General features: G+C 41.9%; 1 pseudogene; it reads right to left on the bottom strand.

Annotated features, from left to right (window-relative positions):
• Positions 1 to 6,061: 6,061 nt before the first annotated feature.
• LOC147441068 (glutathione S-transferase U20-like) lies at positions 6,062 to 10,233 on the bottom strand (annotated as a pseudogene).
• Positions 10,234 to 11,668: the final 1,435 nt, after the last annotated feature.

Below are 11,668 nucleotides of genomic sequence, written 5' to 3'. Positions count from 1 at the left end.
TAAGGCTTAAGTAGGCTGACATGAAAAGAATTATGTATGAGCCAATGATTTGGCAACTTTAGTGATAGGCCATCTCGTTGATTGGTTTAAGGATTTGAAAAGGACCATAGCATCTTTTTGCTAGCTTAGCATAATACTTTTGGTGGCCCGTAGGATTTTTGCCCATAGTTTGCCTTAGATGAACCTTAGGGAACTTTAGCAAGACCCAATCATTTTCCTTAAAAGTTAAGGCTCTTCTGTGCTTATTAGCAGCAACCTTTTGTCTTTGCTATGAGATGGATATAGCCTCTTTAATCTTTTGAAAATATTCATGCAGATCTCGGCTATACTCACCAGCAACGAAGATCTTCTCATGTACTTTAAGCAGTAAGCGACTTTTGGATCTTCCCTCTATGACCTCGAAAAGTACCTTTCCAGTAGAAGTATGTACGGTTTATTGTATGCATACTCTACAAGCGGTAGGTACTTCTCCCATTGTGAGAGTTGATCTACTTTTGTAACATATGTTTTTAGTAGATCTAGAATTGTAAGGTTCGCTATTAGGGGGTACACACTGGTTACAACTGAGGATACCTTGAAACCATTGTTGTAGTGCTTTATCCATTGTTTGTGTAGTGGGAACACCTTTCGCAGAGTTGGCTTCAGCTTTGCCACCCTTACCCTTACCCTTACTGCCCTTTGAATTGATGGCCATTTCACCCTTGCCCTCAATTCCTCATGAGAATTTACTGTGGCAACAATAAATGCATGGAAAGAGGGTCATTGCACCTTGCTTGCACCCTAACATACACTTGAGAGTTTTCAAGTCTCTTGCCAAATGCCACTCCACTTGAAACGTACCCAGACCTGAAACCTGCAATCATTGTCCTTCTAGTTGTTGCCAAATGATATCAACAATTGGGGTGTGATTAAAATACCATTTGACAGACTCATGTGTCTTGCGTGGAAGATGAAAAGCTACTAGTCACCAAATATTCTTCTCTGATTAAACACCTAAACAAGTGTTTCCCTTCTTGTTGGCATTTAGCTCAACATCAATGCCCACCAAGGCTCTGTTCATAAGCGTAACGCTTACCCTTTCAAGTCACTGGCCTTTGACAATCTGGCACTCAACAAGATTCATAACAAATATAACTTTTCCATCACACTCTTCGTGTGTCAACCCATAAAATATGATCATTGACTCTTGGAGCTTCAACAAGTCAACATAGACATTATTGAACTTGTTGTAACAGAAAGATATGCTCTCTTCTAATGGCATGGAAACATACACATATTGAAATCCACCCAACAAGCTTGCAACATGATTATTGATGCACCTTTTGACAACACTAACACTGTAAGGTGTTGGTAGCAACCTAAACAAACCTTTTGCTCTGTGACCTAGTGTGACAATTCTATACAAAGCTTTGTAGGCCTTGAAACTTATTCTTGCGCTGTCACACACCTCCATCATCTCCTGAGATGACACAATGCTCTTTAGCTCATTCAAATACTTTTGGCACAAACCGTTAGCAATGCCAACATTGGATGGATCATCCAATAGCTCCACAACTCGTTTGGCTTGATTATATGCTGCAATAGAGTATGTCAAGTTGTTTGAGCATCCAAATTGACTCCCATCATCATTCGGGCCAAGTTCGTGCATATTGAAATAATATTACAGCAACCTACAAAAAATGTAAGAAATTAGAAGCTTGCATTTGTATCCCTACCGAGTTTGACGGATATATTTCTTTTGAGCTCCACCGCTTGAAGATAGCATAGACATCACATGTCTCTTGTGCTTGCGAATGTGGTATCCCAATGGAATGTGTATGAGATGATTGATTCACCGGTGCATATTACGTGCAGTGTGTTGTAGCTGAACATAATTGTCTAGACGACGCTCTTGCTCCATTTTTGGATGCTCTGGGTTTTTATTAAGCTTTGACATCTCATTGTTTAGCTGCTTCATCTTCTCGTTGGCTTTCTCTCTGACTTGTTGAATGTCTTTCACGTACTTCTCTTGCAATGATGAATATGCATCACATATATGTTTTCTTCTGAATATAATCTCCAGTAGTAGCCAAATAATCTGTCTCTCCCATCTCCAATAAAACGCAGTAGCTCAATGACATTATGAAAGGGCGGTGATGCATTGGTCATTGGATCTCCAGGGTAAATATGGCCATCAACCCATAAGTTGATTGCCCTGCACCCAAGGTTCTACTGATCTCCAGCATTGGGATTAGATGTGTCGAGTTGCATAGTAGTATACTCTTGCTCTAAATAAACATTAAACTGATATTGTTTTGTCTTGTTAGTAATGTCTTGTAGTGATATGGGATTGAATGACATTTGTGTTAGCTAATCAAGCAAATTAGAGAGAGAATGTGTAATGGTGATGGCTACAAGCAGATGAAGGTGGCTATGGAGGAAATAAGTGGGGAGTATTGAGAGATAGGAGAAAAGGATCATGTTGTGGAGGGAAGAAAGAAAGGGGAATTTAATTTTTTATCATGAGTGTAGAGAGAGAAATGCTGTTGCACACAGAGGTAATGGAGTTTTCCATTTCTCTCAACTGGAGCTGGAGGGGGAGAAGCATGAGAGAGAGAGAGAGAGAGAGAGAGAGAGAGAGAGAGAGAGAGAGAGAGAGAGAGAGAGACAATAAAGGAAGAGAGAGTGGGAGAGAGGATAGATATGCAACCTTGGAGGATCTATACTCTGTCAGAAGTACGTAGCAAATAATGTTCCTTAATGATTGGGAGGGGAAGCGACAAGAGAGAAAAGGGGAGGAAAGAAAGAGAGAGAGTTGTCTCAGATTTTAGAGAGAGAATATAGTGAGAGAATGTGGAAAATTTACTTTTGTGGCGGGGGGAGTGAAGAGTGCCTCCTTTAATGAGATCTAAGTGAGAGATCGTGTTGAATGCGTTAGAGAGAGAAGAGGGGTGGGAAAAGAACATTTTAAAATTCATTTACCCACCTCTATTTTGGGTTACTAAATAGACTATTTTCAAATACAAACTATGGAAATGGTTTTTTTTTAAATCTCAGCATAGGCCTTCCTTGGTCAAACTTGGCTCAAGCTTTAAGCATTCCCTTAAACTGTCAAATGAAGAGGACCTCCTATACCCCATTCACTTCTTAATGCATATGAAAAATCTTCATATGGGTGTGGGAATTCACGATAAATTTGCTAGTCAAGGGCTGTTGGAGAAAAATGTTGTGCTTGTGACGGGAGCAAAGCGAACCCCGAACCCCGACGGCCTCTAAAACACCGGGGACCGAATGGCGCGCCTCCAGCCTGTCATGGTAAAGCAAACAGGGGCACCACCTAGCTTCAGCGGCTAGGACGCAAACAACACACCACCATAACAAAGTTTTCATCCAAGAGAGATGGATGCTTGGGAGTAATGATGAAGAGGAAAGGGGATGAGATCAAGTGAGAGAGAGAGAGAGAGAGTGAGGGAGGGGGTATAGCGGCTTAGTACTTAGGCACCACAAAAGGATGGCGAATCCGCACACCCTTCACACATACACAAGCTCACTCCAAACACAAGACTAGGTGGCGATTCCGCACACCTCACATGGGCAAAACATTGCAAGAAAACATACTCACAAAACCTCAAGCTTTATTTAGAGAATAAGGCGATGAAATGGGGAGCATAGGGTAGGGGAATGAGAAGGGAGAGAGTGGTAGAGCACATGGCGGATAGGTGGGAGTTGATGGCGAAGACTCGCACGAGGGTTATGGCCATCATCCTTCATTTAGTTGCCCTTCATCTTCCATAGCCAAGGGTGTAGAGGTCATGCTCAAGACAAGCATGGTGATTGCGGTGATGGTGATGGTGTGGGTGTGTGTGTGTGCACTAGGCACACACAGTGCATAGTGTGTTCTTTGGTGATGTTGTGTGTGTCTTTAGTGTGATGGTGACCCCTCTTTACATAGGGGAGGAGGGGGGAGAAATTCTAGAATTTAGAAATGAAGAAATCATTATCTACATAGGCCATGTGACTGTGGGCCCCACTTGTCTGACTGTGTGTATATGTGCCAGAATAGCAGTCTCATGAGAGAGAGACTAAGAGAGAGAGATGGGTTGATGAAAAAAAAGTGAGAGGTGACATGGAGAATAAAGTAATTACAAGAAGGGAGAGAGGGGAGTGTGTTCAGAGGTGAATCTGTGTGTAGATGTGTGTGAACACAAGAAAAATCAGGTAACCATCGGGTGGGGATGGGTCTGTGGGCACCTTTTTCAGTGAAACTGAGTGTGTGTGAGTGTGGGGGAGGTTATTTAGCTACAAGACAAGAGACATGGCACCCTTTAGAGAGAGGGGGGGGGGGGTATTTGGGTCATGGGATATGATAGGAGAGAGAAAGGGGGGGTGGGGTATACTATTTTGGAAGATAGGGTAAGTTGCATGTGAGTTAGGATGCATTATTGGTGAGTTATAATGCATTATTGGTGAGAGGTGGGGTAGCTTGAGGGGAGAGAGAAAGGAGAAAGGACAAGGGGAAGAGAGAGGGGGTTGACCTTTTGAGTGGAGGAGAGGAAAAGGGACACACGGCGGGGCAACAATGAAGAAAAAGGAGGCAAGGTGGGGATGGGCTACCCCGCAGGCATGAGGTGGCCTATTTTACCTTTCTTATATATTTACATAATCATTTTTTATTTTTTTTCTTACTTTTTCCAATGCCTTTTATCACTCCCTGCCTAAGAGGGGGTTTTCATGGGGTGGGGAGGAGAGAAGAGGGGTATGGGAGCTTGGCTTGTGAAAAGCCCCCATCACTTGGTAGTGCTTTGATTGATATGCATGCCAAATGTGGTGCCCTCACAAAATCGTGGTAAGTTCTTAATGGGCATCCTCTCTAGAATGTCTTCTCTTGGAGCACATTGATTGTAGGATATACCCATACATGGCTATGGGAAGGAAGCTCTGGGATGTTTAATCTAGAATCAATTTAGGATTTGTCTCTTTCTCGCTAGACAAAGTCTCCTGAAGTGCTCTTATAGGAGGATATGCCCACCAAAGGCCGGCTGAGGAAGCTCTCAACTATTTTTGTAGGATGTAGCACGAGGGAATCTTCCCAAATCCAATCAAGTTTCTTAGTGTTCTCAATACATGTAGTCACTCACGTCTGTCAACAAGGGCTAAATAATTTCTGATAGCATGAGGGGATTTTACTAGACAAAGAGCGCTACACTTGCATGGTAAACCTTTTTGGCCGAGCAAGGAATTTGACAAAGCTATGAGAGTAATCAAGATGATGACATCATCTGATCATTCTCCAATTCGTTCAGATATTTTAGGTGCTTGTTAAAAATGGAGAAATGTAAAGCTTAAACAATCAGCCTTTGAGCATGGATGCAAAAAGAGGCATCTCCCAAAAGGAATCAAATTAGGTTACAATGTAGCCCCAAAGGTTTGGATACCAAGCTAAGCCCTCCTACGTTTCTTCTTTGCTTGCCTTGTAATGAACATGGTTTGATTGATTGTAGGATTCTTGAGAGGAGAGAAGACTTCGCAGTCTTCTCTACACCTGCATTATGCATATTTAGATTTCTCTTTTTTATATTCCTTTTGTGTACCAGTCTTGCATGTGCAGGTTTCTCTCTCCCAACTATTGATGTATGTACTACATGCACAAAATCTTTGCTGCCAGCACAAGCCTTTAACAAGCATCCATTAGCTTTGCAAAAGCTCTAAAATTCATTCAGGTAGCTCTATAAACTCTCCAATGTGTGAAAAAAAGTCTAGTTTGAATGCTCCCTATTTCGTATGTCCTGCTAGGAGTTAATCATTAATTGCTCATAAAGTTGATCATTAATTGCTCTTGTTCAAACTTAAGCCACAACTTTGATAGGGTAAATATCAAGTGTTTTATTTTTCTTTAAACGTTCATAGGTTCACCTTCACTCATTTAAAAGTGAACTTTTCTATAAAATTGTATAGCTAAGCATTGATTGCACTCAAAAAATAGTTGAATGCTAATGATACACTAAGAATTGGTAAAGCTGAACCTATTGTCCCAATGGCCCCTATCCTTACCTCAACAAGGTGATCAAAGGAAGGAGTGATATTACCCAACAAAAGCAAAAATTGTCTTCCTTTCGGAGCGCATAACCTCTAAGAATTTGTGATATGGTGTTGTGGCAAGGCCTTCTTTGACGCTAGGGTATTGGGCCACTGCCTTTGCCCATGCACAAAGGTGTGGAAAAATGCTCTCATCGAAGACCTTGAATTTTCTCAATGCCTCTACACTCTCAAACAAGCATAGGTAACAACCAAGGGCAATGTCTGCTAAATTTATGTGCTCTCCACCAAAGTAAGGCCGGACCAAACACATCCTGTAGCACACCATCTAATGCCACCATGCTCTCTCTTTGCTCCATCAATTCGCCTTCAACGTTTTTGAGTATGAGCATGCATCCCTCAAACAACTGCACATCATAAAGCATTAAATTAATTTCTCAGAATGGTAATTTCAAGGTGCAAATCTAGCTAGCTTGTCGACAAGACGCCTAGCACTTGCAACCATTCCTATAGGATAGGCATGTCCACTACTAGAATTTCACTCAAGTTCAAATCATCTACAATACGTCAATGGTACCGCTGAAATATAGACCATTCTAGATTGCTAGGATTAGTGACTAGCCATATGGTCTTGGGTTCTAGTCTCGTTGGATAGATCTTTAATGTCGTATGGTTTTTTTCTTATGATGTTAAAATTTCTTCTAAACTTGAAATACTAGACAATCAACATAGCCATGCCCCAACATAAACAGCAAAATGATCACCTTCTTGTTAATGTAGCCTGCCCAAAAATGAACGAGGGCACGTTCGTAAGGGTCCTGCAAAAGGAAACTCCCTTTGTCATGCTGGCAAGGACATGTTTCATCGATGTATTCCACAATGATGAGGGACTCGCAGATTGGCTTGCCCTTATGGAAGAGCACTGATACCTTCTTATGCACAGGGTTGGACTCCAAGAGTAGCTTGCTCTTGTTGAGGGGGATGTCCGATTCATCAATGAACTTGTATTCATCGCCCTTGGCTTTGAGAGCGATGAGAACCCTCATGCCAAACATGCTACACCATGCTATGAGCACCTTCACATCACTGCATTTGAGAACATGTGTAATGCGGGAAACATCAAGTGTTGGGTTCTCAAGAAGTATCTTTCTGATGCATTGGTGACACCGGTTCTTCTTTATGGAGTTGAAGTGTGGGGCGGGAGCATCTCAAAGTCTACTTGGAAAGAGTTTGAGAATGTCCAAAAGCGTTTTCTTACAAACTTTCTCCAAGTTAAGACACAAACACCATATATGCTCCTACTTCTTGAGTCGGGATCTCTTCCAATTGAGGTTATGGGCATGGAAAGGGTTGTGGAGTACATGATAAAGATGCGTGAAAACCCCTCACATCGACTTTACAATTGCATGGGAAGCAAGCAAAAAAGTTCAAAAGACGCATAAAAGCAAGATCTTGAGCACGGGATGGATGCAAGACATAAAGAAGTGGTTTGGGAGATGGGATGCATTACACTTGCTACATGATGCTTCAATTGACTCTCAAGTGAATGAAGCTTTTCCACAACGCCAATGTATTACGGCTTGGGAGAAATCCGGTGGGTCACGCTTCATACATTACACCACCTATATTGCCCCCAACTACAAAACCATGTTCTTCGCTGAGAGAGGAAACCGTACTCACACTAACATGCTTGAGCCTATTCCCTTGTCCGCGATACGCACTATCGCAGCAATTCGGCTTAGCTCCCATTTCCTTCGATGCGAGATAGGGCGTTGGGGCAATGGAGAAGAGTCAAATCGATTGTGCACATTATGCTCACTGCAAGTTCAAGAGTCTGAGTACCACACACTACTAGAGTTCTCAGCTTTTGATCACATCTGAACTTGCTTCTCTCACATTTTCAGCCATAACTTAGACCTACACACTTTCCTCTCCTAGCCAAAGTGTGGGCTCTCCATTGTGACTCTCATCACTACAATTTTGGAGCATCGAGAGTCACTCATCAGCCATACACATACTACATCACATGTAACTTCGGTCCCATAGGTCATATTTGACCTCCGAGGACGATAATAAAATCTATCTCTCTCTCTCTCTCTCTCTCTCTCTCTCTCTCTCTCTCTCTCTCTCTCTCTCTCTCTCTCTCTCTCTCTCTCTCTCTAGCTCTAGCTCTCTGCTTTGGCTTGCACCTTGAAAGCATGTGGCCATACGCGAAATGTGGAGACGGGTGAGAGAATTCACAATGAGAGCGTGAAAAGTTCTAGATGAACATCCTCTCTGGAATGTCATCACTTGGAACTTTTTGGACTGCAAAATATGCCCAACATGGATGTGGTAAGGAAGCTCTAGACTGTTTTAATCAGCTGAAAATAGAAGGCATTTCTACAAATGCATTTATCTATGCTTGGCCTATGGCATTAGCCAAAACCTTCACATGGGTGTGAGAAAAAGATGTTTTGATTCATGGTGCTCTGATTTATATGTATGTCAAATGTGGTGCCCTCACGAAAGCATGATAAGCTCTTGAGGGGCATCCTCTTTGGGCTGTCGTCTCTTGGAGCGCATTGATTGTAGGATAAACCCAACATGGCTATGGCAAGGAATCTCTCGGCTATTTAAACCAGATGCCATTTAGGTTTTCTCACTAGATGGGCTATTATAGGAGGATATGCCTAGCAAGGGCTGTCTGAGGAAGCTCTAGATTATTTTTGTTGGATGCAACACGAGGGAAGCTTCCCAACTGCAATCACTTTTCTTATCATGCTCAATGCATGTAGTCACTCAAGTCTCTTTGCTGAGGCCCGAATGCTTTTTGATAGCATGAGGGAAAAAGATGGCATTTTAGTAGAGAAAGAATACTACACTTGCATAGTCAACCTTTTTGGGTGGGCAAGGTATTTGACAAAGCTATGAGGGTAATCAAGATAATTCCATCGTGATTATCAAGACAAGAATGTGCGCACGAAAGATTTTAAAACAGGTGATTATGTATTGGTTTACACTTTGAAGCAACATGCCAAAAAACTTAAAAATCGAGGGATGGGACCTTTGTGATTAGTGACTTATCACAAAGCGGAGCTGTCAAACTTGCGACATTGGAAGGTGAAGAAATGCCAATTTGGATTAGTGGGTGTCGGTTAAAAGAGTATCATTTACCACTAACACAGGATATGCTTCAACAAATCCATCATGAAAAACAACGGACGAAGGAGAAATAGAGGGTACGAGAAGAAGCACAAGCAGAAGCAAAAGAACGCATTGCAAAAGAAGGCTTCTACGACAAAAATAACAAATTGGATCACCGTTGCAAATAAATGCTATTTGATTAACGAATTTTAATGAAGACATAGTGGATCCAATAATTGCAGTCAAAGTTGGAGTAAATCAAGTTGAATCGATAGCATTGCTTGATTCAGGAGCTCAAGCAAATCTGATTTCTTGCAAATTATATAATCAGCTCAAGCTTGAAGAACAACTCCATCCTACTCAACAAGCGATTGAAAGCAGTACATCACATTCATTAAACACGTTGGGCTGGACGATATTGCATGTACAAATACATCAATATGTTTATCCCCACAAGTTTTATGTGGTTGAGGATTCAAGCACACTACATCCAATGTTGTTGGGACAACCATGGCAGAAGGAGTATAATGTGCAGATAGATTGGAGTTCGAATACGGTCAGAATTCAACAAGCACAACAACACCAGGTGGTATCCTTTGCTCAGACAATCCGGAAGAACCCAATAATGGTGCCACAATCACTTGATAAAGAGAAAAAAAGATGGGTGCCACTCAATCAACAAAAGACACCTACGAAGGATAAACAGGAAACTGCCCATAATTTTCAATCAAAAAAGGAGATACCATAGGTGACAAGGAATAAATCAAGGTCAGAAATAAGCAAACAACAGGTATGGGTACGGAAAGATAGAAGTGAACGAGCCTACAAAACACAGTGCAATAGCAGACGACCTCCGGAGAACAATCTTAAACAAACACCGAATAGAGTTATAAAACAGCTATGGATACCGAAAGATATGCTCAATCGCCAACTACATGAGACACGCATTTGGATCCCCAAAGTGATGCTACAGGAATTCCCTTCCGTACAAGCAAAAACAGTAGCCAGACAAACACCGAATCCGACTTCGGCACACCGATCTGTGTGGGTGCTGATCAAAAGAACAGCAATAACGACCAAAAACGAGGCCATAAACCTACAAACACCTCCAAAACAAAGCTACAAATGGCAAGTAGAAGAGACAAAGATTATGGCCACATCGGATACGACACTTCCGTCCAAGGAGATCACAATGGCCATATCTACAGTAGCGGCAAACCAGGCCACCTTTGCAAAGAAGACGATCAAACAACGAGCGGTAGAATTACAACTTTTAATTGCAAAGAAAATCTGTCAACCAAACTAGGAACAAACAGGAAACCTCGATGTCGAATGCCCATAAGCATCTTGGTTATTCCCTTCTCCGCACCGCATTAATTTTAACATGCATTGACCGAGTATGCATCAGGTAGGGCCACGTTACAAGGCCGCTCATAAGCACGATTTTTAACCCATGCACTGCACATACACTGAGGCGATACCTTGTCGTTTGGGAGGACTCCGATTAGGAGGGGGGAGGCATTCTCAATGCGAACCCGATGACCGTAAAAAGCAGCAAAAAGGGCATGTTTTGACTATTTTTTAGGAGTTTATGTTTGATTGTGAAATTTTCTAGACTAACCTAAGTACATATGCCCTTATACAACATTAATCTACAGATATATAAAGCCAAACGCCAAAGTGAGGCCTATAGGTCTGTGTATATATGTAAAAATAGCCGTTTTTCAAACCAAATTTTGGTAAAACGGAGAAATCCGGTCATAAAAATCACATGTGAGTGTACATAGTGTGTCGAGGTGAAGTTTTTGATTTTTTTTTATTTTTGGGGTTTTCTCAGGTTGATTTTGCTATTTTTCTTTTAATTTTACTAATTATTGGTAGAAAAGCTTCAAAATTGCAAAAAGCAAGTGAAATGCGAACGTAATGGAAAGCAAAAAAGATGGGGATGATCAGTGACTATAAGACAACCCAAGGTACAGTGGGGGTGCAATTATGAGAACGAAGCGAGAGGCGTGTTGTGGCTAGATTTTGACCGAATCGTCGAAATTCTCAGAAACTGTGCAAACGGAGTCCAAATGGGGAACTTTTCGAGTCTAAACCGCATTTCGCAAAAATTTAGGAGCACATGTCAAATTTCATGAAAAGTGGTTCTGGGACCCCCATTATAAGATTTTTTCACTCCATTTAGAGCTCATTTCTACTATTCACTTGTGAGAGAGAGCTCTAGCCACCTAGAGCACGCAGGACTTCCAGCAACCAACCGATACGCTGCGCACAGTCATCCGACGGCCACCAGATATGAGAGGTAGGCTCAACACCTTATGCTCTCCGTGCATATGTGATGTTTTGTCTCCAAGACTAGCATATAACTCCAATGGGGTTTGTAGGGTAGAGACCTGTGAGCATAGGTAACCACCTAACGGCTAACCCGATACCAACAAGACTTCATAGGAGGTTTACCCTAGCCTAGGAGACCAATCTTGGATGCCCAAAGGAGACAAGAATACACGGAAAAAACCCTAACATC

The sequence above is a fragment of the Adiantum capillus-veneris genome, chromosome 15, assembly GCF_014529385.1.
Source record: "Adiantum capillus-veneris isolate H3 chromosome 15, ASM1452938v2, whole genome shotgun sequence".
Classification (NCBI taxonomy): Eukaryota; Viridiplantae; Streptophyta; class Polypodiopsida; order Polypodiales; family Pteridaceae; genus Adiantum; species Adiantum capillus-veneris.
This window is presented reverse-complemented; position numbering and strand designations above follow the sequence as displayed.